Source organism: Lathyrus oleraceus, chromosome 5 (assembly GCF_024323335.1).
Source record: "Lathyrus oleraceus cultivar Zhongwan6 chromosome 5, CAAS_Psat_ZW6_1.0, whole genome shotgun sequence".
NCBI lineage: Eukaryota > Viridiplantae > Streptophyta > Magnoliopsida > Fabales > Fabaceae > Lathyrus > Lathyrus oleraceus.
The window spans coordinates 394,401,440-394,425,664 of record NC_066583.1 but is presented as its reverse complement, the minus strand read 5'-3'; the positions used below and the strand labels follow the sequence as shown (position 1 = coordinate 394,425,664).

General features: G+C 38.3%; 1 long non-coding RNA gene across 2 annotated transcripts; it reads right to left on the bottom strand.

Annotated features, from left to right (window-relative positions):
- Positions 1 to 1,162: 1,162 nt before the first annotated feature.
- On the bottom strand, positions 1,163 to 3,396 carry LOC127085042 (uncharacterized). 2 transcript variants are annotated; one of them, XR_007788902.1, is made up of 3 exons: positions 2,804 to 3,224; positions 2,479 to 2,709; positions 1,163 to 1,497 (listed from the first exon to the last, which is right to left on the bottom strand). It is a non-coding gene; the product is annotated as an uncharacterized LOC127085042 (long non-coding RNA). The 2 variants fall into 2 exon arrangements; XR_007788901.1 differs by having other exon boundaries at positions 1,163 to 2,709; positions 2,804 to 3,396.
- Positions 3,397 to 24,225: the final 20,829 nt, after the last annotated feature.

Below are 24,225 nucleotides of genomic sequence, written 5' to 3'. Positions count from 1 at the left end.
AAGAGTTACGAAATTGGGATATCAAGGCACGATTTTGAGAGCACGAATGGAGATTTTTAGAGCATTTGAAGCCATTGGGGGGCATGAATTCAAGGGACTTAATATGTTATCTTTATCTATCAATTGTGGTATTTTTAATTGCATTATGAGTAGCTAAACTCCTCTAGGTTAGGTTGTGTTATGAACCTTTTGATATATAATATCATTCAATTGCTAAATGTTCTTAATGCTTTTTATGTGAGATAGTCTTTTAATCTGATCTTGGGCACATAGGTGTTGTACCCCAAAAATTTCCCTCCCTTTTTTCTTTTCATCTGACCCATAACTTGAGATCCATATGCTCATTTGTAACTCATTCATGCATAATCAACACATTCTAACAGGCATCATAGACTCAAGGTTGTGGTCAATGAAAATCAGGTTCTTGCTTAGAGATTGTGGTTTTCCTCATCATATGGGTTGAAACCTTAATTGTTTGATTCTTTGAGACCTTGACTCTTGAAGCCTATAACATGATGTTCATATGGGCATCTCAACCCTAATTCTTGGCTTTGATTCTATGGGGTTTGGTGTTTGACTTTGTGGATATCTGAAATTGACTTCTAAACCCTAATCATGCCCCATAACCCAAATTTTATTTGATCATCCATTGTGCTTGATCCATTTGCTTGGTTAAGGTTCATACCATGGCCTCTTGTTCTTAGACATTCGTGTTGTTTCCATGCTTAGCCCATATCTTATTCTTATCTTGTTTAGACTCTTTTCATCTAACCGTCTCCTCATGCTCATAGCTTACCCGTGCTCTCATATCATTGTTCACAAATTCAATTCATGCCATTGATGTTTGGTCTATGGATCTTTGGTTAAGTCATATTCATTTTTTTGGTCCTTACTAGGGTTTTTGGTTCACTCAAGATGGGTCATGGGCCATTCTCTCATTGGATCTTTAGCTTTGATTCCAAGCCCATGGTACTTTCAAAACTCCTAGGTCATTTTTGCATTGGTGCATTGCTTATCTTAGTCCATTTCTTATTTTGGTCCATAATGGCTTGCATTCCTGATTCATCTATGAATTTTGGTCCACTTGGTTCATGTATTATCATATGCTTGTGATCTTTTTGATTCAATTGATCAAAAGTTTCTGATTTGATTTCTTCAAAGATCATTCAAAAAGTCATAGTCATTGTTCATTCAAATCATGTTCATATGAGACCATTCAAGGTATCATTAAATTACAACTTCAATTACAAAGCATAAGTGTCCATACATGAGAAAATTATTTTAAAAAAATTGAACTTTAACCAAGTGTTGACTTTGATCAACAATTGACTTTTTGGTCAACTTTGACCAAAGTCAACTCAACCCTTTTGACCACCTAAGACCAAATCCTATCCATCTTGCCTTGTTTCATCATCCAAAAGTCATGTTGGTTTGCTTTTACCATGTTTCTTCATTTACAAGTAACATTGCCCATGTTCAAGGTCATGTCCACCAAACCTACAAAATCAACCAAGTCATAACCATACATTAGCACATTGCCATGAAATTCAAACAAAAGCAAATCACATGTTCAAACAAGGTAATTTACAATGAACTTAGAAACCTATTACTGCCCTAGCATAAGTGTTCATCAACTATCCACCAAACATGATCATGGCATACTCATCAATTAGCAATGCAATAACATCTAACCTTGTGACAACCAGTTCTGCAAAAAGAAAAAACAACTGCACTCATAAGCAATAACAGTCCTGAATATTCTTTTAATCACCATTTTAAGCATCCAAACCAACCACTCAAACCATTAGTATATGTTCATTTCAGCAGGAATTTTACCAACCAAACAAACATGGATCAATTACACAAAATCACTTCTGAAGCCAAGATTACAAATTGACCTAATTATTAACACAAGTCATGACAGTCCCCACAAGTTGGAACAAGTACGTTCTAACAGAATTTCAGCAACAACCATCATAGCTGAATTTTCACTAACTGCACCTAATAATAAATTAAATTCAACTAACTCAACATCTCATAACCTCACTTCCATCTTGTTTTGCATATAAAAGAAACTGAGAGTTCCATCTAATCCTTCTTTTTTTAAACCATTTAGCTAACAAATTCATTTAATAGTCGGCTAATACAACATTTAAACCAATTAATTCTAACTGTTTTTTTGAAACAACTTTAATAGAATTTAAGCTCAAAATTGCATCACACCACCTAATCAGAAACTAACTAATACCTTAACTAACACTGCCACTCGGGTTTCATTCACTTCCTATTGAGCTCATTCATTTCAACTTCAACCAACTCAAACTGAATTTCTAACAGAACTTAACATGTAACAACTGGCAGCGGGATTTCAACATGAGTCTTTCAACAGAATTCAACAGAGTTTAACTAACAAATCGAACCTAACTAAATATTAAATCTCAATTTCATTTCAATGTGAATTTAAACTAACTCTGTTACCTGCCCTGACAGAATTGCCCGCACTGCCCATTTCGGTTATAACTCTTCATCCCTCTATATAACATTTCACTTGCTTCATTCTGTGGTGCCGGCATTTTGTCTTCGCTTCAAGCATGCTGCAACTTTCTTCATTGAGATCTTGCCGCAATTTCGAGCTTCCTTCTGCAATCTTTAAGATCCATCCACTTTCTGCAACCTTTGCAATCTTCTGCATCAAGCTCAACAGACTCACTTTGCATCAAGAACAGAAGAAGAATACGGATAAGTAAACAGAAGCAGATCGAAGAAGAAGAGAGGATGGTACAAAGGAAGAAAGATTCATTACCTGCAGTCGTTTTGGTTACTGGTGAGTTGATTACTTCGTCTTCGTTCTCATGTTTCCTTTGTTCGCGCACGCTTGAACTGTTAGCGTTCCTACTTTCTATTTCGAATAAGGTTTCGAAGGTGCAACACCAGCGTGATGAGCCTGCGATCGCGGTGTTTCTCCCTGTTGCCTTGCACGAACGAGTCGAATTCTAGCTGAACACGAGTATTGGTGACAGAAGCGGTGGTGGATTTGAGCTGAGGCGAGACTCGATTTCGTTTTCTGCTCGTACCATTTTCACGCACCTTGAAGCGGGAACAAAACCTGAAGAGCATATGAGACCGGAGCATCGAACGCGCACGTTGAAGTCGAAGTCGCGACGCCTTTTTTTTCTTCTGAGAAGCGTTTTCCTCCTTGTTCTGCTTCGGTTCATGAAGAGTGTTAAAGGCTTGGGCATACTATGTTATTCCATGATCCTTTGGGCCTAAGGCCTAGACATTTTGTCTATCCGCACCCCCTCACATTTCCTACAGTAGCGAATGGGCCTCTGCTTTGAGGCCCATGTCCAATCCGAATTCACACCTCCCTTGGTATTGCAGTTTGTTGGCCCGATCTCAGTCCTTGTGGGCTTGGTCCTGGTTTGTTTTTCGATTAGTTAGTAATTTAGGGTTTTAGTTAGTAATTAGGGAATTAATTAGTAATTAGAGATTAGGATTTTTAAGTCTTGATTAGTTAATTAGGCTTATTAGATTTTAAGATTAGGATTTAATAATTAGGATCTAATTCTTGATTAGTAAATAGGTAATTAGAATTTTAGATGTTAGAAATACTAGTTTGATTAGTTAATTAGATTTAGAAAATTATAATTAATTAGATAATTAGATAATTTTCTAGAATTTTAGGATAGGTTAGATAATTGATTTTAATTGATTTTTATGGTTAAAAAGTTAATCCAATATCAATATTTTATGAAATGACCATTTTGCCTTTATGAGGCTTATTTTGATATTTTAACCAAATAACATAATATGCTCCCTTAAGAATTTTGAATTAGAATTTTTTTAATCAAAATTTTGATTAACCAATGCATGATCCCCTAGGATTAATCTTGACATAAAATTTTAATCAAGTTTAAACAATTTCATAATCCTTTAGATTAATTTGTAATATTTTAACCATTAGATTGGGATTAACCTAGCTCTCCAAATCAAATCAAACCCTCGATTCAAGTTGATCAAAAGTAATTTTGATCAATTAAATCCTTTGATCCTGTATAATCTCACGGTCTAATTGGAGTAACAAAAGACCCTTCGTCACTTAATAAGATTTTTTCTGTAAACTGTGAAGCTCGAGGCCTCAAGTTAGACTTTCAATCAAGGTATCCTCGGTCATACCAAGCAGTGGATAATACAAGCCACATCAAAGGTGTTTCTTCAAGAGCTTTTTAGATCAAAGTTAGAATTGTGTGGCATGAGCCTTAAGCAATAAACAAGGAATGGGACGGAAAATTCCTACCCTCATTCTAAATATCTTTGGGTACAGGACGAAGGACCCAGTTGCTCATCGCATTCGTCTCTATTCATAAACTTTAGCATAATTTAAATCATATGATTGGCAATTCTCTCCCTTCCCGAAGTAGCAATGTAACAAACAAAGGACTGCACCAATAACTTATCAATCATGACTCAAGTTGTACGACACGAGCCTTAAGCAATAGAGAATGAATAGGAGTAGAGAATTTCTACCCCCATTATGAATATATTTGGGTGCGGGACGCTTAACCCAATTGCTCATTCTATTCATCTCTATTCATAAACTTTAGTGCAATTCGAAACGATTGATAAGGTCTTCATCACTATAAGAAGCAACAAAGACTCTTCTCCAACAACTTGAAAGTTAAGATGAGAATTACATGCCACGAGCCTTAAGTAGTAAAGAAGGAATGAGAATGGAGCTTTTCTACACTTATTATGGATATCTTTGGGTGCAGGACGCTTGACCCATTGCTCATCGTATCCACCTTTACTCATAGACTTTAGTGTGGTTCTTATCAAGTAACTATCAAGTCTTTTCATATTCAATTAATCATCTTCTTTTGACTCATTCACCTTGTTTTCAGCCCTAGTTAGATGAACTACGAAAGCTCTGATTTCCTTATTGCACTACAAGGATACGTAGGCAAGAGAATTCATATTCTTCGCGAGCTGCCTTATTTATTAATCAATCATTCTTCATTCAATCAATTAATACCATCTTTTGAGGTTAAATATATTTCTTTTTGGACTCCATGTACATCCTTTTAGTACGATATAACGACAATCCACCTCATGAATCAAAAGTTGTTTAGATCGTACCCAAACATTTAATTCATACTTTTTTTGGCTAAGACGCTGGTTTACTATTTGATTCAGAGTCTATCTCTTTCATGGATCCAAGGTACCATTCTTCTTTGATCTCGAACTATCTGTTCCCCAACCAGTGATATATTGTCTCTTGTACACGACAATACTTTCTTTTGGACCATGTATATACCCTTTTAGGACGATATAAAGGAGGTCCATCTTGTGAATCAAGAGTTGTTTGGATCGTATCTAGACATTTAATTCACCTTGTTTTTGGCTATACCATATAGTGGCAGCCCAACTAGTCCATATATCGATTAACACCAGTTTTACTCTTTGGTTCCAAGTTCGTTTCATTTGTGGGTTCCAATGATACCATTCTGTTGGTACAAGTTATAATGTTCATCGTTATCATTCCTCTTTTGTTCTCGTGGTTCCACAAACTACGATTGCTCTGACTTTCTCATTGCACAGTGAGAATACGTACGTAGGAGGATGCAAATCCTTGGCGAGCATACTCCTAATTATTCTTTCCGCCTTAGGGCACCACATAATCCATTATCTACCTTCAATCATTGAACCGCTCACCCTAGTGACATACTATTCCTTTGAAACCATATACACTTCCTTTGGAATTCCATATATACCCTTTTAGGACGATATAACGGTAGTCCGCATTTGTACCTAGAGTTGTTTGACTCATACCCAGACATTTAATTCCTTCCTTTATTGGATAAGACGTCATTTCCTCTATGGTATAAATCTAATTTCTCCTATGGATTCCAATACACCTTTAGCTTTGGTTTCAAACTACACCTCTTCAGTCACTATTACCAAATATTCAACTATGTGACTTCGGTATTCCATTCCATTCATTTCCATAATACATTCATATGTTACGTTCATTCACTCCATGTGATATACCCTATTCTTTGAGCCAAATACATTATCCCATTGAGCTCCATCTTGCACCTCTTTTTGAACCAAGAGTTGTTTGTGCTATGAAACCAAACACGTAATTCCTTCTTTTTTTGATTGTTCCAATACAGTGATACTGTGATGTAGGCCCTCACTTGTTGGTTCATACAAGTTTTACTCTTGGGTTCATATTTTCACCCCTTGTTGGAGTTCAAACAACACATTTCTTTGGTTTAGACCATGTTTGTTATCACAACTTCTTTTCACCTCCCACCACTAGTTCTTTGAACTACAGAGCTCTGAATTCCTCATTGCATTATGAGGATACGTAGGCATGAGGACCTCAATCCTCACCGAACACTTTATCTATTTATTTTATTTTCCCTCATTCTTTCGCGAGTAATCTTTAGATATAACACCTATTCGAGCAAGAATAATCAGAACGGTTCCCATAGAGTACCATGGATGTTGGTGAAGGAGAAGAGTGATCTAAAATGCAACGGAATTTAAAATTTCTCCTTTACTGATCCTTACGAATGGGCATGATCAGTGATAGAATCAGTATCTCTTGTGGCGATTGTAACCTTTGATGCAGATCTACGGAGCGATCACGAATGTTGAACAATGACAACGCCTCTACTCAGTCCACACGAACGGATTCCTTCAATTTCAGTGCTAGCTGCTACAAATGAAGGCTTTGAGTGTGTGTGTGTGAGAGAGAGAGAGAGAAAGAGAGAGAGAGAGAGAGAGAGAGAGAGAGAGAGAAACGAAATTGCAACTGTGCAAATGCTTCTACACAAGTGTTCTATTTATAGAACCACTTCTGTGGGCTGCAACCTAAAAAGCTGTTGAAAAAGTTTATCTTCGGCAAATATTTTTATATCGTATCCACAGACATTGGTTGATATTACCGCCGTTTTATAATCCGATTTGTTATAAGTTTAGAAAGTAACAAGGTTGTTTTGGTTGGAAAGTTATCTTGTAAGTAAATGTCACTAAAAACAGTAAAATGGTTTTAATCTAATGTAAAAGCTTGGCAAGATTGGAGTTCACTATTTCAAATGCTTATGATTCCTTATGATAAATAAATAGATTCAAGATTATTAATGATGTTCAAGTATCCTCTCAAAGTCATTTATGTCTAAATGATATTGTGATAATCACTATATTGATCCTTAGACGATCTCTCCACCTAACTATCAATATAGTAATCTTTAATGTTTAATACCAAAGAAGAGTAATGAATAAATCTATCTCTACAACTTACTCACTACTTGAAAATCTGTTTTATGTCAAGACTCAAATAATCTCTCTCCACAACTACTCAAATCTGGTTTTCAACTTAAGGCAAAAACAGTATTCAATACATCAACAATCTTTATCATATATATAAATCAAATGGAATACATAAACATATGAGAATAGCTACTACCTCCAATCTTGACAAAAGGGAGTTTAGCTCCTCATCATCATTGTTACAAAGCAGAATGTTAAAGAAGAAAAACTCTGTTTTCTCTCTTACAAAAATCTCTCAATGTCAAAGTGTGAATGATAATGAATGAATGCCCTAGAATAATGTAATTTTTCTACCAAAAAGGGTTGACATTTCCTTAATTGGTCATTCTCATCCAAAGCAGAAAAGCTATTCCAAGGCAGACACCAAAATGGCAAAAACTTTTCCTGAAAGATAACACGTTTGACCCTTAATCAGCTTGCTGGATTCGCAGCCTTCGCGGCGCGAAGGCAGTTCGCGGTGCGAACTGATGCTTATCCAGCTTCCTTGTTTTGCAAGCTTCATCCAAGATGTGGTGTTGCATTCCAAAAGCTTTTTCAACCAAAAGTTCTACAAAACTGAAAAATCTGTGAAATAACTATTCAAAACAAAATAAATTAAATCTAATTGCATTTATACAAATTAATAAGAACAAAAGTGTGTAATTACATCAAAGTTTGGTAAAAGGGACCAATAAAATGATATAAAAAATAGTACTAATTGGTCCCTAACAACTCTCCCCAACTTAGCATTTTGTTTGTCCCTAAACAAAAGTTTCCACCCTCACAACCAAAGCAATGACACAAAAGATTGGAACAAGGATTTACCAGGGACATTCAAATGGTTCAAAAGTGTTTGGCAATTTTTTTTCTCAATCCACCTATCTCAATTCTAGACAAAACATGAATAAGGAAAGTGGTTGAGTGCAAAAATCATTCCAATGAATTCAAAGCCATATATGTCAAAATTGAATCAAACTTACACACACATCATATAAATAATGATGAATAACATGAAGGGTTACTTTCACTCATCCAAGCAATTAAATCAACAACAACTCAAATCATGCGGTTATCACAACAAATACCAAATCATGTGAAAAATGAGAATCAAGAGGTCTTTCAAAGGTTGTAATGTGGCTTAGGTTACAAGAAAGGATATGATTAAGAGAATTCAACCAAATTGCTTATCCTAAGGGAGCATTCCCAAATATTCAACTCTACACAATTTCCATTTCTTTGATCCCTATCTTTTTCTTTTTCTTTTTCTTTCTACATCCACACAACCATGAGCATTTCTTTGTTTTTTTTTTCTTTCAATACTCTATGGTTTCAAGGGTGATTTCTTTTTCTTGTTTCTTTTCAAATTTTCACCCTTTCATAAGAAACTCAGTTTTCCAAGTTTCTAATCACTTCTCATTTTACTCTCCCCAACTTAGGTTTCAAAACCAAATTTATTCAATAATGCTCCCTACTTAGAAAAAAGCAAAAGGCAAAATTTGCAACAACTCGATTTGATGTTTCAATTGACACGAAAGAAATTAGGATTCATTTATTTCAAAATTTTCAATTGATTTTACAATGATCAATCAAATGAATCCTAAAATAAGCTCAAAGGGGTTTAACTATGGATTATTCCTCACAAGGTTAGTTGATTCAAACTTTTTGGTCAAGTGGTTTCTCTCACAAACAATGCCTCTATCATTTTCAAAATTTTCATACAAAAATAGATTGATCCATGATTTAGCATGATAAGAATGAGTTAAAATAATGCTTGGTTTCCCGCTTTTTAGTATACAATGGAAAGCTTCCTCACAATTGGGTAAGTCCTATTTTGATTTCAAAGTGAAATATACTTCAATGAATTTATGACATGGAATTTGCACACACCATCAAACTACTCATGTTAAGTCTAGAAAGCGATAAAGTGTACCTTGAAAGGCCGACACTAATTCTTATCATCACCACTCGAAGTGTCCTATGCTTCTTTCTTTGCGATCATTTCTCGGTTGCTTAAAGCTTGACTTAAGAATAAGAACAATTAAACAAAAATGTTGGTAAACCAAAATTTGATTAAAACACACTTAAAATCTCACATAGCATTCATGCAATTATCCAAACAACTAATAAAAAACAAAGTTTTGGTGAACAAGAGCCACCCCAAAAGTACATCAAAAGTTTTCAAAGACAAAACTAATACAAAGAACTCAAAATGAAATAACAACAACTTCTCAAAATCACTAACTCTTTAATCCTCTTCCTCTTGGCCACCACCTACATCACCAAGGACATCCTCCATTTCATCATTTGGATCTGCACCACCTCTTGCTCCCCCTATAAAATTTGTCCTGCCCTCAGGCCAATTAGCATATGCTACATATTCCGCCTGAGACGGAAATGAACGGGCCTCAGGTGCCAGGAATGTGTTCTGGAACTGTTGCTGCATAGCATCGAAGATAAATGATTGAGACCTCCTGGAGGCCTCAAAGCTCTCGCAACAGTAATTGGCAAACGCCATCTGATCAAAGCCTGGGGTAGTGTGAGGTTGAGGTCGGGGCCTGGCTCGGGCTCTGGATGAAGAAGTTCCAGGTGCGTCGGTCCTATCAGTTTGGCTTTGTAGAAACCTATTCAGATATGCGCCATTGATCACACTGGTGATAGAGAAGTGTACTTCCTCTAGGATGGTAACATTTGCCTGACGACACAGTCCCATGATCAGCCCTGGGTATGCGAGTACACCTGCTTTACCGTCGAAATTGGTTCCACTTAAAACCATCTTTCTTATTTCTTCCGCAATGAGGGATGCTACGTCAACAGATTTCCCAACCATGATGCAGTAAAGCAAACACCCTACATCTAGAGGAATTGTAGTGGTATGGCTCCTTGGCCGAATATTACTTAACAGTAGCACCAGAAAGGCCCTAGCTTCCAAATTAAAATTTTCTCTTTTCCACAATTTTGGATGGCCTTGATCATTGAGGTCAAAGGATTTTCCACGAATGCACAGGGTAGCATTTACCGTTTCAAGATTCCACCTGTTAGCTGACTCCATGGTACGGTACTTGTAACACCCTGATAAAAATAAGATAATTATTTAATTTAAGTTAATATTATATTTATTAATTTAATTAAATAATTGGAATTATTGGATTATTATTATTATTATTGGAATAATAATTATTGGAAAATATATATAAGTTGGAAATAAGAAAAAGAGTCCATTTGGTAAATAAAAGGTTTTCACGTGAAAACAGAGAAGCGACTCAAAAAGAAGAAAAGGGCAAAGAGGCAGAGCAAGAGGAAGAAGGTTGGAGAAGAGAAAAGCTTGAAGCTTAAAGATTCGCCGGATTAACTCAGGTAAGGGGGGGTTTATCGTCGTTTAATGGGTATTATGGGTTAACATGTAATGGGTAGTGATAAACCGTTGAATTGACCCTAATTGGAATGTCGAATGCTGAAAAATTGTGATGGATAAGTTGTGTTAAAACTGAAATTGAATCTGTACTTGTGTGAGTTGTGATCTCCCGAACGTATAGCTTTTTACGGAATCGGAATCGGAGGTCCGGAAGTCCTCCAACGGCGGAAAATGCGGAGAATTCTGCATTCTGCTTCGTGTTAGCGCAGGAACAGCTTTCTGTCTTGCGTTAACCGGTTAACCCAGGGTGTTAACCGGTTAACACTGTTAGGAATTGGGAAGTATTGCTGTTTTGCTTGCGTTAACCGGTTAACCCAGGGCGTTAACCGGTTAACACTGTTGTGATTTGTGATAATTGTTGTTCTGTGTGCGTTAACCGGTTAACCCAGGGCGTTAGCCGATTAACACTGTTAAATTTGGCCAGGAAGCGTGTTTTGGTCTGCGTTAACCGGTTAACCCAGGGCGTTAACCGGTTAACACTGTTGAAAAGTGGGAAAATTGGTACTTTAATGTTGTGAACATAATTGGTGATTGGCCTATATCGGTGTGTGATATAGTAGGGATTATTTCCCGTTGTTTTGAGTAGGATAGGTATTAGTAGAGTGTGCTAATACTGTGACTGAATTATTTGGCATGACATAATATGATTATGTGATAAATATGCTGATGATGTGTGAAAATATGCATAATGTTGTGAATATATATATTATGTACGTAATTGTGGATGGACTGTTTTATGGCTTAGAGTGTGAGCATATGTCCATTGTGGATTGTTGATGATGTTGCATGCTAGGTGATTTGGCATAGCATAATGTGGCCTTTATGGTGGTAGCTAATTCCCATGGTGAGGAATTAGTGATGTTAGTCATTTTGGACTGTTGTTGATGTTTGCATGCTAGGTGATTAGCGTGCATAGCATGGCCCTTGGGGTGGTAGCTAATTCCCATGGTGAGGAATTAGTGATGTGAGTCACTAGGTCTCAAATGAGTGGGACTAGTGAGCTTGGTAGCCGTGCCTGGATTTGGTCGGTGAAGTTGAACTATATGTTCACGAATAGTCGGTACCGCATGCATGGAGTCTCATTGCATAATGTATGTATTGTGTATAATATGAATGGATGTGTTCCAATATTATACGTGTGTTTTGATGTTTATGTTGAGTATGATTATGAGTATGAGTTGATGTTGCCGTTAATGAATGTGTGATGTAATTAGGGTGATTAATGTGTTATTTACTTAGCATTACATGATATTCTATAATGCTTTTTATATCGATTGAGGAACTCACCCTTACAACTATTTTTCAGGTAACGAGCAGTGATTGAGTAGGAGCTAGTGCTTGGAGTCTAGTGTAGTTCCTTAGTGGGTCATGCTCTGGTAGATGTAACATCGGGATGGGATGTTTTAAATGTTTATTGTTGGTTGTGAACCAGTTTACATGTAATATGCTACATGTTTTGAATGATTGATTTGATCTCTATCCGCTGCGTATTGTGCAATGCTTTATGTTTTGAATTAAATAATGAGCATGACTAAATATTATGGTGAATGGTGTGAAGTATTTGTGTGACACCCTTAATTGCACCTTTACTCTGATGTATATATTTGTTGTTTAATTAAATATTTGGGGTAATTTAGAAGGGTGTTACATTAGTGGTATCAGAGCATAGTCGGTCGAGTCGAGTCGTAATTATTCTGTGTCCCTGTACGTGATAGGTGTTGTGCAACCCTATCAGTACTTATTGTTTTAGCTTGTTGGGTTTCAGAATAGAGATGGCTGGAAGAGGTAGAGATGATGCTGCGATTGCTGAGGCTCTGGGTATGCTAGCTGGAGTACTTGGAGGGAATCCGAATGTTGCGGGAATGGGAGCTGCTCGTCAACTGAGTGAGTTCCAGAAGAACAATCCTCCAATGTTCAAGGGAGCATACGATCCGGATGGTGCTCAGAAGTGGTTGAAGGAGATCGAGAGGATCTTCCGAGTGATTGAGTGTGCCGATAACCAGAAGGTCAGGTTCGATATGCATATGCTGTCAGAAGAAGCAGATGATTGGTGGGTTGCTACCCGCACTGAGTTGGAATCTGCTGGGAATGCTGAGATCACTTGGGCTGTGTTCAGAGAGAGATTTCTGAGGAAGTATTTTCCAGAGGATGTTAGAGGAAAGAAAGAGATAGAGTTCTTGGAATTGAAGCAGGGCAATCGGTCTGTTACTGAGTATGCTGCTAAGTTCACAGAGCTGTCGAAGTATTACACTCCCTATGATGAGGCTACTGGGGAATTCTCGAAATGTGTGAAGTTTGAGAACGGGTTACGTCCCGAGATCAAGCAGGCTATTGGGTATCAACGGATTAGAGTGTTTTCTGATTTGGTTGACTGTTGCAGGATTTTTGAACAGGATACCAAAGCCAGAGCGGAGAGCTATCAGCAGAGGGTTGATAGGAAAGGCAAGAATCAGAATGATCGTGGGAAACCGTATGCAGCTGGCAAAGGTTTCCAGAGACAGAGTGGGATGAAGAGGCCTAGTGGGGGAGACTCTAGTGCCCCTGCTAAGTGTTTCAGATGTGGTCAGGCTGGACATCGTTTCCATGAGTGTACCAGTGCTGCGAAGAAGTGTTTCAAGTGTGGAAAAGGTGGTCACTTGGCTGCAGAGTGCCGGTTGAAGACTGTGACTTGTTTCAACTGTGGAGAGGTGGGTCATAACATTCCACAGTGTCCTAAGCCGAAGAAAGAGAACCAGTCGGGAGGCAAGGTCTTTGCTTTATCGGGTTCTGAGACTTTTGCAGATGATCGTTTGATCCGAGGTACGTGTTATATTAATGGCTTTCCTCTTGTAGCTATTATTGACACAGGTGCGACTCATTCCTTTATATCTTTGGATTGTGCTGTGAAACTTAAGTTAGAGATATCTGAGATGCATGGAAGTATGGTGATTGATACTCCTGCGAAGGGTTCAGTGACTACTACTTCAGTTTGTTTAAATTGTCCTTTGAGTATTTTTGGTAGAGACTTTGGAATGGACCTAGTGTGTCTTCCACTTGTGCAGATTGATGTTATTCTGGGTATGAACTGGTTGGTGTTTAACCGAGTCTATATCAATTGTTTTGATAAGACTGTGATTTTTCCTGAGATTGAGGAAGGAAAGAGTTTGTTTCTATCTGCAAGGCAGGTGAATGAGGCAGTAGCAGATGGGGCAGAGTTGTTTATGCTGTTAGCGACTTTGGGGGCTAAAGATAAACTGGTGATTTGCGATTTAGCCGTGGTGTGTGATTTTCCTGATGTGTTTCCGGAAGAAGTGAATGAATTACCGCCAGAGCGTGAAGTTGAGTTCTCGATTGATTTGGTACCTGGTACTAGGCCGGTGTCGATGGCTCCGTACCGTATGTCTGCAGTTGAGTTAACGGAATTGAAGAGTCAGTTGGAAGATCTGTTGGATAAGAAATTTATTCGTCCGAGTGTGTCACCGTGGGGTGCACCAGTGTTATTGGTTAAGAAGAAAGAAGGTACTATGAGGTTGTGTGTGGACTACAGGCAACTGAATAAAGTGACGATCAAGAATCGGTATCCTTTGCCGAGGATTGATGATTTGATGGATCAGTTGGTTGGTGCGAGTGTGTTCAGCAAAATAGATTTGAGGTCGGGATATCATCAGATACGTGTGAAAACTGAGGATATTCAGAAGACTGCTTTCAGAACGAGGTATGGACATTATGAGTATTTTGTAATGCCTTTTGGTGTGACTAATGCGCCTGGAGTGTTTATGGAGTATATGAATAAGATTTTCCATCCGTACCTAGATCAGTTTGTTGTGGTGTTTATTGACGATATTTTGGTATATTCGAAATCTGAAGAAGAGCATGCTGAGCATTTGAGAGTGGTTTTAGGAGTTCTACGAGAAAAGAAGTTATTTGCGAAACTGTCAAAGTGTGAATTTTGGTTAGAAGAGGTTAGTTTTCTTGGTCATGTAATTTCAAGAGGTGGTGTTGCTGTTGATCCTTCTAAGATAGAAGCGGTATCTAAGTGGGAAGCTCCGAAGTCAGTTTCTGAGATAAGGAGTTTTCTTGGTTTGGCTGGTTATTATAGGAAGTTCATCGAGGGATTTTCTAAGTTGGCGTTACCGTTGACGATGTTGACTAGAAAGGGGCAAGCGTTTGTTTGGGACTTAAAATGTGAAGAAGGTTTCCAAGAGTTAAAGAGAAGGTTGACTACTGCTCCTATTCTGATATTACCGAGTCCATCGGAACTATTTGAGGTTTACTGTGATGCTTCATTGTTGGGTTTGGGTGGTGTGTTGATGCAGAACAAGCAGGTTATAGCTTATGCTTCGAGACAACTGAGGGTTCATGAGAGGAACTATCCGACACACGATTTAGAGTTGGCAGCCGTGGTATTTGTTCTGAAGTTATGGAGGCATTACTTGTACGGGTCAAGATTTGAGGTTTTCAGTGACCATAAAAGTTTAAAGTATTTATTTGATCAGAAAGAGCTGAATATGAGACAGAGGAGATGGTTAGAGTTTCTGAAGGATTATGACTTTGGTTTGAATTACCATCCGGGTAAAGCAAACGTAGTGGCTGATGCATTGAGTCGGAAATCATTGCATATGTCTATGTTAATGGTTAAAGAATTGGATTTAATTGAACAATTTAGAGACTTGAGTTTGGTGTGTGAGAGTACTCACAATAGTGTTAAATTGGGAATGTTGAAGTTAACGAGTAGTATTCTGGATGAGATCAAAGAGGGTCAGAAATCCGATGTGCTTTTGGTTGATAAGTTGACTCTAGTGAATCAAGGTCAAGGTGGTGAATTCATAGTTGATGAGAATGGTGTTTTGAAATTTGGTAATCGGGTGTGTATTCCGAATGTTACCGAGCTTAAGAAGAGTATTCTTGAGGAAGGACATCGTAGTGGCCTGAGTATTCATCCTGGAGCTACGAAGATGTATCATGATTTGAAAAAGTTATTTTGGTGGCCGGGAATGAAAAGAGAAATTGCGAGTTTTGTTTATTCTTGTTTGACTTGTCAGAAGTCAAAGATTGAGCATCAGAAGCCGTCTGGGCTAATGCAACCGTTGGCTATTCCAGAGTGGAAGTGGGATAGTATCAGTATGGATTTTGTTTCTGGTTTACCGAGGACAACTAAGAATTTTGAAGCTATTTGGGTGATTGTTGATAGATTGACGAAATCGGCTCATTTCATTCCGATCAGAATGGATTATCCGTTAGAGAGATTAGCCGAGTTGTATATTGAGAAGATTGTAAGTTTGCATGGTATTCCGTCTAGTATTGTTTCGGACAGAGATCCTAGATTTACATCGAAGTTCTGGGAAGGTTTGCAGAGGGCTTTGGGAACTAAGCTGAGATTGAGTTCTGCATATCATCCGCAGACTGATGGTCAGACTGAGAGGACGATTCAGTCACTGGAGGATCTTTTGAGAGCATGTGTTTTGGAAAAGGGAGGTGCTTGGGATTGTTATTTACCTTTGATTGAGTTTACCTACAACAATAGTTTTCATTCGAGCATTGGTATGGCACCGTTTGAAGCTTTGTATGGTAGGAGATGTCGGACACCTTTATGTTGGTATGAGTCCGGTGAGAGTGCTGTAGTTGGACCGGAGATTGTTCAATAAACTACGGAAAAGATTAAGATGATTCAGGAGAAGATGAGAATTGCTCAGAGTCGTCAGAAGAGTTATCACGACAAGAGGAGGAAGTCACTTGAGTTCCAAGAGGGAGATCATGTGTTTCTTCGTGTTACTCCGATAACTGGTGTTGGTCGAGCTTTGAAGTCAAAGAAGTTGACACCTCGATTTATTGGTCCTTATCAGATTTTGGAGAGGATAGGGGAGGTAGCCTATCATATCGCTTTACCGCCGTCACTTGCGAATTTGCATGAGGTTTTTCATGTGTCTCAGTTGAGGAGGTACATTCATGATCCGTCGCATGTAGTCCAAATAGATGATGTACAGGTGAGAGATAACCTGACTGTTGAAACATCACCTATGAGGATCGAGGATAGAGAGTTGAAGCAGTTGCGGGGTAAAGAGATTGCTTTGGTAAAGGTAGCTTGGGGAGGACCAGCAGGTGGCAATGTGACTTGGGAACTTGAGAGTCAGATGAAGGAGTCTTATCCGGAGTTATTCGCTTGAGGTATGTTTTCGAGGACGAAAACTCTTTTAGTGGGGGAGAGTTGTAACACCCCGATAAAAATAAGATAATTATTTAATTTAAGTTAATATTATATTTATTAATTTAATTAAATAATTGGAATTATTGTATTATTATTATTATTATTGGAATAATAATTATTGGAAAATATATATAAGTTGGAAATAAGAAAAAGAGTCCATTTGGTAAATAAAAGGTTTTCACGTGAAAACAGAGAAGCGACTCAAAAAGAAGAAAAGGGCAAAGAGGCAGAGCAAGAGGAAGAAGGTTGGAGAAGAGAAAAGCTTGAAGCTTAAAGATTCGCCGGATTAACTCAGGTAAGGGGGGTTTATCGTCGTTTAATGGGTATTATGGGTTAACATGTAATGGGTAGTGATAAACCGTTGAATTGACCCTAATTGGAATGTCGAATGCTGAAAAATTGTGATGGATAAGTTGTGTTAAAACTGAAATTGAATCTGTACTTGTGTGAGTTGTGATCTCCCGAACGTATAGCTTTTTACGGAATCGGAATCGGAGGTCCGGAAGTCCTCCAACGGCGGAAAATGCGGAGAATTCTGCATTCTGCTTCGTGTTAGCGCAGGAACAGCTTTCTGTCTTGCGTTAACCGGTTAACCCAGGGTGTTAACCGGTTAACACTGTTAGGAATTAGGAAGTATTGCTGTTTTGCTTGCGTTAACCGGTTAACCTAGGGCGTTAACCGGTTAACACTGTTGTGATTTGTGATAATTGCTGTTCTGTGTGCGTTAACCGGTTAACCCAGGGCGTTAACCGGTTAACACTGTTAAATTTGGCCAGGAAGCGTGTTTTGGTCTGCGTTAACCGGTTAACCCAGGGCGTTAACCGGTTAACACTGTTGAAAAGTGGGAAAATTGGTACTTTAATGTTGTGAACATAATTGGTGATTGGCCTATATCGGTGTGTGATATAGTAGGGATTATTTCCCGTTGTTTTGAGTAGGATAGGTATTAGTAGAGTGTGCTAATACTGTGACTGAATTATTTGGCATGACATAATATGATTATGTGATAAATATGCTGATGATGTGTGAAAATATGCATAATGTTGTGAATATATATATTATGTACGTAATTGTGGATGGACTGTTTTATGGCTTAGAGTGTGAGCATATGTCCTTTGTGGATTGTTGATGATGTTGCATGCTAGGTGATTTGGCATAGCATAATGTGGCCTTTATGGTGGTAGCTAATTCCTATGGTGAGGAATTAGTGATGTTAGTCATTTTGGACTTTTGTTGATGTTTGCATGCTAGGTGATTAGCGTGCATAGCATGGCCCTTGGGGTGGTAGCTAATTCCCATGGTGAGGAATTAGTGATGTGAGTCACTAGGTCTCAAATGAGTGGGACTAGTGAGCTTGGTAGCCGTGCCTGGATTTGGTCGGTGAAGTTGAACTATATGTTCACGAATAGTCGGTACCGCATGCATGGAGTCTCATTGCATAATGTATGTATTGTGTATAATATGAATGGATGTGTTCCAATATTATACGTGTGTTTTGATGTTTATGTTGAGTATGATTATGAGTATGAGTTGATGTTGCCGTTACTGAATGTGTGATGTAATTAGGGTGATTAATGTGTTATTTACTTAGCATTACATGATATTCTATAATGCTTTTTATATCGATTGAGGAACTCACCCTTACAACTATTTTTCAGGTAACGAGCAGTGATTGAGTAGGAGCTAGTGCTTGGAGTCTAGTGTAGTTCCTTAGTGGGTCATGCTCTGGTAGATGTAACATCGGGATGGGATGTTTTAAATGTTTATTGTTGGTTGTGAACCAGTTTACATGTAATATGCTACATGTTTTGAATGATTGATTTGATCTCTATCCGCTGCGTATTGTGCAATGCTTTATATTTTGAATTAAATAATGAGCATGACTAAATATTATGGTGAATGGTGTGAAGTATTTGTGTGACACCCTTAATTGCACCTTTACTCTGATGTATATATTTGTTGTTTAATTAAATATTTGGGGTAATTTAGAAGGGTGTTACAGTACTCACAACGCTCGCCCTCTCCAAGAGTTAGGGGATTACCCATATATGAATTAATGTCATCCCTTCCAAAAGAAACAATCTTGCCTCTTACCCTTGATCGGTAGATGAAAGCTGTCCCCTCCTCTCGATGCATAGCATTTGCATAAAATTCCCAAACGATATCATAGTTGATTGCTGCTTCGAGTTCGCACAGTTTCATCCACCTTCGTCGTTCAAAAGCTGCAACCACACTATGATAAGTCCCAGTTGGAGCTAAACGGATAAACCTCTATGGCAAGATGGTTCTCTTAATTAAGCTCTCGAATCGTGCCTAGTGTTCATCGCTTATGAACCTTCTTATTGAACGAGATTGAGGGGGTGCCGTGGTTTTAGTTCTTTTCGACATCTGCATTCAACATCAGAGCAACCACAAAATAAATATGGAAAGGGTTAGCAATCAATCAACATAAAAACATGACTCTGGAATTTCCAGTTCGCGGCGCGAACTCTGCGAACCAGGAAATCTCCCAGAGCTTCCTAGGGTTCCAAAAATGGGGAAGCAATCTTCTCCCAACAGTCAAGGTTTTCAAATCTAGCCTAATCCTAATCTAAATCAAACATGCATAGTGATTTCAAGAGGCAATCTACAAAAAAAATTCCATTTCTAACCAACCCTAAATGTAAAACCCAAAAGGGATTGGAAAAGAGGAATTGAGGAGTACATACCTTTTGAAACACTAATTCTTGCTAGCAATTGAAGATAAGGAATTTGGGAAATGAAGATTTGCAGTTTTTGGTAGGTTTTTGAGAGTGGAGATGAACGCGCGGCAAAGTTGGTGTTTTGAAAAAGTGTTGAAATGAAAAATGAAAATAACCTAACAGACTTAAGTGATTCTGTCACGCACTGTTCGCGGGGCGAACAGTGTTCGCAGCGCGACCTGAGACTCTTCATTCAGTTCGCGGCGCGAACTGGGGTCGCGGGGCGAACTGTGAAAAACAGAACCCCAAATTCTAAAATTTTAACAAAGCTGAAAATCAACACAACAGAAAAAAAATAAAAATGCAAACTTACGACGTTAGGTTGCCTCCCAACAAGCGCTTTGTTTAACGTCGTTAAGAGATCGATGGTACCTCGATTAGCCCGGTCCAGATAGAGAAATAACACACACATCACGGTTTACATCACCACTATGATAGATTTTTAGTCTTTGACCATTAACAGTCCAGCTCTCTTGTGACTTTGGATCCTCAATCACAATGGCTCCATAATTCCGTACTTCCTTGACAACAAATGGTCCTGACCACTTCGACTTCAACTTACCAGGAAATAACTTCAACCTCGAGTTGAAAAGCAATACCATTTGTCCAACATGAAACTCCTTATGACGGACCTTTTCATCATGGTATGCCTTTACCTTTTCCTTGTACAGCTTATTCGAATGGTATGCATCATTCCTTAATTCCTCCAATTCATGGAGTTGACCTTTTCTTCTTTCTCCAGCTAGAGTGGAGTCGAAATTCAAGAACTTAAGAGCCCATAATGCTCTATGCTCCATTTCCACTGGAAGATGACAAGTCTTCCCATACACCATTTGAAACGGAGTTAGCCCAATAGGTGCTTTGTAAGCAGTGCGATAAGCCCATAAAGCTTCATCCAGTTTTAAGGACCAATCTTTTCTTGAATTCGAGACTGTTTTCTCAAGAATCCGTTTGACTTCTCGGTTTGAAACCTCAGTTTGACCATTCGCTTGTGGGTGGTAGGGAGTGGTCACCTTGTGCTTTACACCATAATGTTGCAGAACTTTTTCTAAAGGTGTATTGCAAAAGTGTGAGCCTCCATCACTTACCAACACCCTAGGCACACCAAAACGTGAAAATATGTTTTTCTTTAAAAATTTAATCACTGTTTTGGCATTGGCCTTAGGTGAGGCAATTGCTTCTACCCACTTCGAGACATAGTCAACGACTACTAGTATGTACTCATTTGAGAAAGAAGAGGGGAATGGGCCAATGAAATCAATACCCCAACAATCAAAAACTTCCACTTCTAGCATGTTGGTTAGAGGCATTTCATCCCGTTTTCCTATTCCTCCACTCCGTTGGCATGTATCACAACTCTTCGCATGTTCATGCGCCTCTTTGAATAAAGATGGCCAATAAAAACCCGATTGGAGTACTTTAGTGGCTGTTCTCAAACCACTATAGTGACTTCCATACGGAGAGTTGTGACAGTGCCAAAGAATGTCTCTTGACTCCTCAATTGTTACACACCTCCTCAAAATATTGTCTGCTCCTACTTTAAACAGATAAGGATCATCCCAAACATAATATTTTGCATCTGCCAAGAATTTCCTTCTTTGATTGCAAGTGAGGTCTTCCGGTGTTAAACCGGTTGCTTTGTAGTTAGCAAATTCAGCATACCAAGGCCTCACTTGAATCGCATAAAGTTTTTCATCTGGAAATTCTTCTCTCACCTCCTCTTCTTTGTTTGTAATGTCTACATTGACCAACCGAGACAAATGATCCGCCACCAAGTTTTCGGAACCTTTTTTATCCCGAATTTCCAGATCAAACTCTTGTAATAAAAGGATCCAACGAATAAGCCTTTGTTTGGAATCCGGCTTGGTAAGCAGATATTTTATCGCCGAGTGGTCAGTGTAGATTACAACTTTTGAACCAATCAAATAAGCTCTAAATTTTTCCAATGCATATACTATGGCTAGTAATTCTTTTTCAGTTGTTGCGTAATTAACTTGTGCTTCATTCAACACTTTACTAGCATAGTGTATGGCATGGAAAATTTTATCGCTTCTTTGTCCTAACACCGCACCAACTGCATAATCGCTAGCGTCACACATGAGTTCGAAATCAAGGTTCCAGTTCGGTGCTACGATTATGGGTGCGGTGACCAACTTTTCTTTCAAATCTAAGAAAGCTTTAAGACATGATTCATCAAAAAGAAAAGGCGTACCTTTGTTGAGAAAACTGCTCAATGGCTTTGCTATCTTTGAAAAATCTTATATGAATCTCCGGTAGAAACCGGCATGTCCTAGAAAGCTTCTTATCCCTTTAATGTTAGTTGGAGGTGGTAGTTGTAAGAACAAAAATTGTTCTACAACAGATTCCATGATTTTGATGATAACAAAGGATGAAACCAAAAATGGCACCCTAACGAAAAGTTTCTAAGTGTGCAGGGTTCTAAGGAAAGAAGGAAGAAATCATCAGATACAGAATCATATCAGATACAAATTATCAGAAGACCAGGAGCATCTGAAGTAGAAACACGTTCAAGAAAGTCTAACTCTGAGCAAAACAGCAAAATATCAGAAGCATCTGAACAAGAAGTACGCTCTAGAAGTTCTGACTGTGAACAACGGTATGCCAAACTCCAGAAGCTCTCAGCGATATCTGAAGAAACCATCAGAACTCAAAAGAGATCAACATCAGAAGTAAGATACCAAGATTCCAAGATTCTCAGAAACATGAAGACTCTGATCATGGATTTGCTAAATAAAGGAAGAGTAACGTTAACTTCAAATAAAGGCTTGGAAATGGATTTCCTAATACAGAAAGAGACGTTAAACTCCAAATTCAAATGAAAAGGAACTATATTTGGAAAGTAGTCATTCGAGGAGAGAAAGTTGTCTTGGCAAGAAGCTATATAAGTTATGGCATTAATTCAAATTATTGGCCATCACCTTCAACGACTACTTCACTCCTATATATAAAGGACTGCAAATCAACATTAACGACAAGTACATACTGAAACATCAACACACATAAAAACGTTTTATTCTCTCAATCTTCAAAAAGCTTTTGCTTAAAAACGTGAAACACTTTGCTCTTACTGTTGTAATATTTGCTTATCTTAGAAGCACTCTAGATTACACAAGTCTTTATCTTTGTTGTATTTCCTCAAGTGACTCTACGCAGTCTGTATACTTGAGAGGACTAAGAGATCTTTCTCTTAGACGTTGTTTGTAATCAATCTTTCAAGATTAGTGGATTAAGTCCTTGTTGAAGGCGAAATCACCTTGGCCGGGTGGACTGGAGTAGCTTTGTGTTATAAGCGAACCAGTATAAATTCCTTGTGTGATTTTCATTTTGAAAAAGCGCTTATTTTCCAAAACAATTCAAACCCCCCCTTTCTTGTTTTTCTCACCTTCAATTGGTATCAGAGCTCCGGCTCTGTTATTGATTTTCTAATCAAACACTTAACAGTGTAGAGAGATCCAGAATGAGAAAAACTATGGCTCACACAAATGAAAAGGATAGTTACAATGCTAAGCCTCTTGTCTTTGATGGAGAGAAATTCGATTACTGGAAAGATAGAATTGAAAGTTTCTTTCTAGGCTATGATGCTGATCTCTGGGACATTGTCACAGATGGATACAAACCTCCTGTCGCAGAGGATGGAGCTGAAGTTCCCAGAAGTAAGATGTCAGATGATCAGAAGCGAGTTTTCAAAAATCATCACAAGGCCAGAACCATACTCCTCAATGCTATATCTTACAACGAGTATGAAAAGATCACCAACAAAGAAACAGCCAAAGACATACTTGACTCTCTGAGGATGACTCATGAAGGAAACTATCAGGTCAAAGAAACAAAGGCTCTGGCGCTTATCCAGAAATATGAAGCTTTCAAAATGGAAGATGATGAAGCCATAGAGGCAATGTTCTCTAGATTCCAAACTCTGATTGCAGGTCTCAAGGTTCTAGACAAAGGATACACAACTGCAGACCACGTCAAAAAGATAGTCAGAAGTCTGCCAAAGAAATGGAGACCCATGGTTACTGCTCTGAAGCTGTCAAAGGATCTGAACAATATCAGTCTTGAAGAACTTGTCAGTTCCCTCAGAAGCCATCAGATAGAACTAGAGGAAGATGAGCCTCAGAAAAGGAACAAGTCTGTAGCATTAAAGTCCAGATATGAAAGACGCAAACTTGACAGAACCAAAGCTCTCCAGGCAGAAACTGAAGATACTGATGACTCTGAACCAGAAGATTCTGATGATGAAGAAGAATTGTCCCTCCTGACCAGAAGAGTTAAACAACTCTGGAAAAAGAGGAACAACAACTTCAGAAGACCAAGACCCAGAGGGGATCGATCAGAATCAACCTCAAAAGGTAAAACTAACAAAGATATTACTTGTTATGAATGTAAAGAAACAGGTCACTACAGGAATGAATGCCCCAAGCTAAAGAAAGACAATTCTAGAAAAGAAAGCTTCAAGAAAAATACCTTCAGGACAAAGAAAGGATTAATGGCTACCTGGGATGATAGTGAATCTGGGTCATCAGAATCTGACTCTGATGAACAGGCCAACG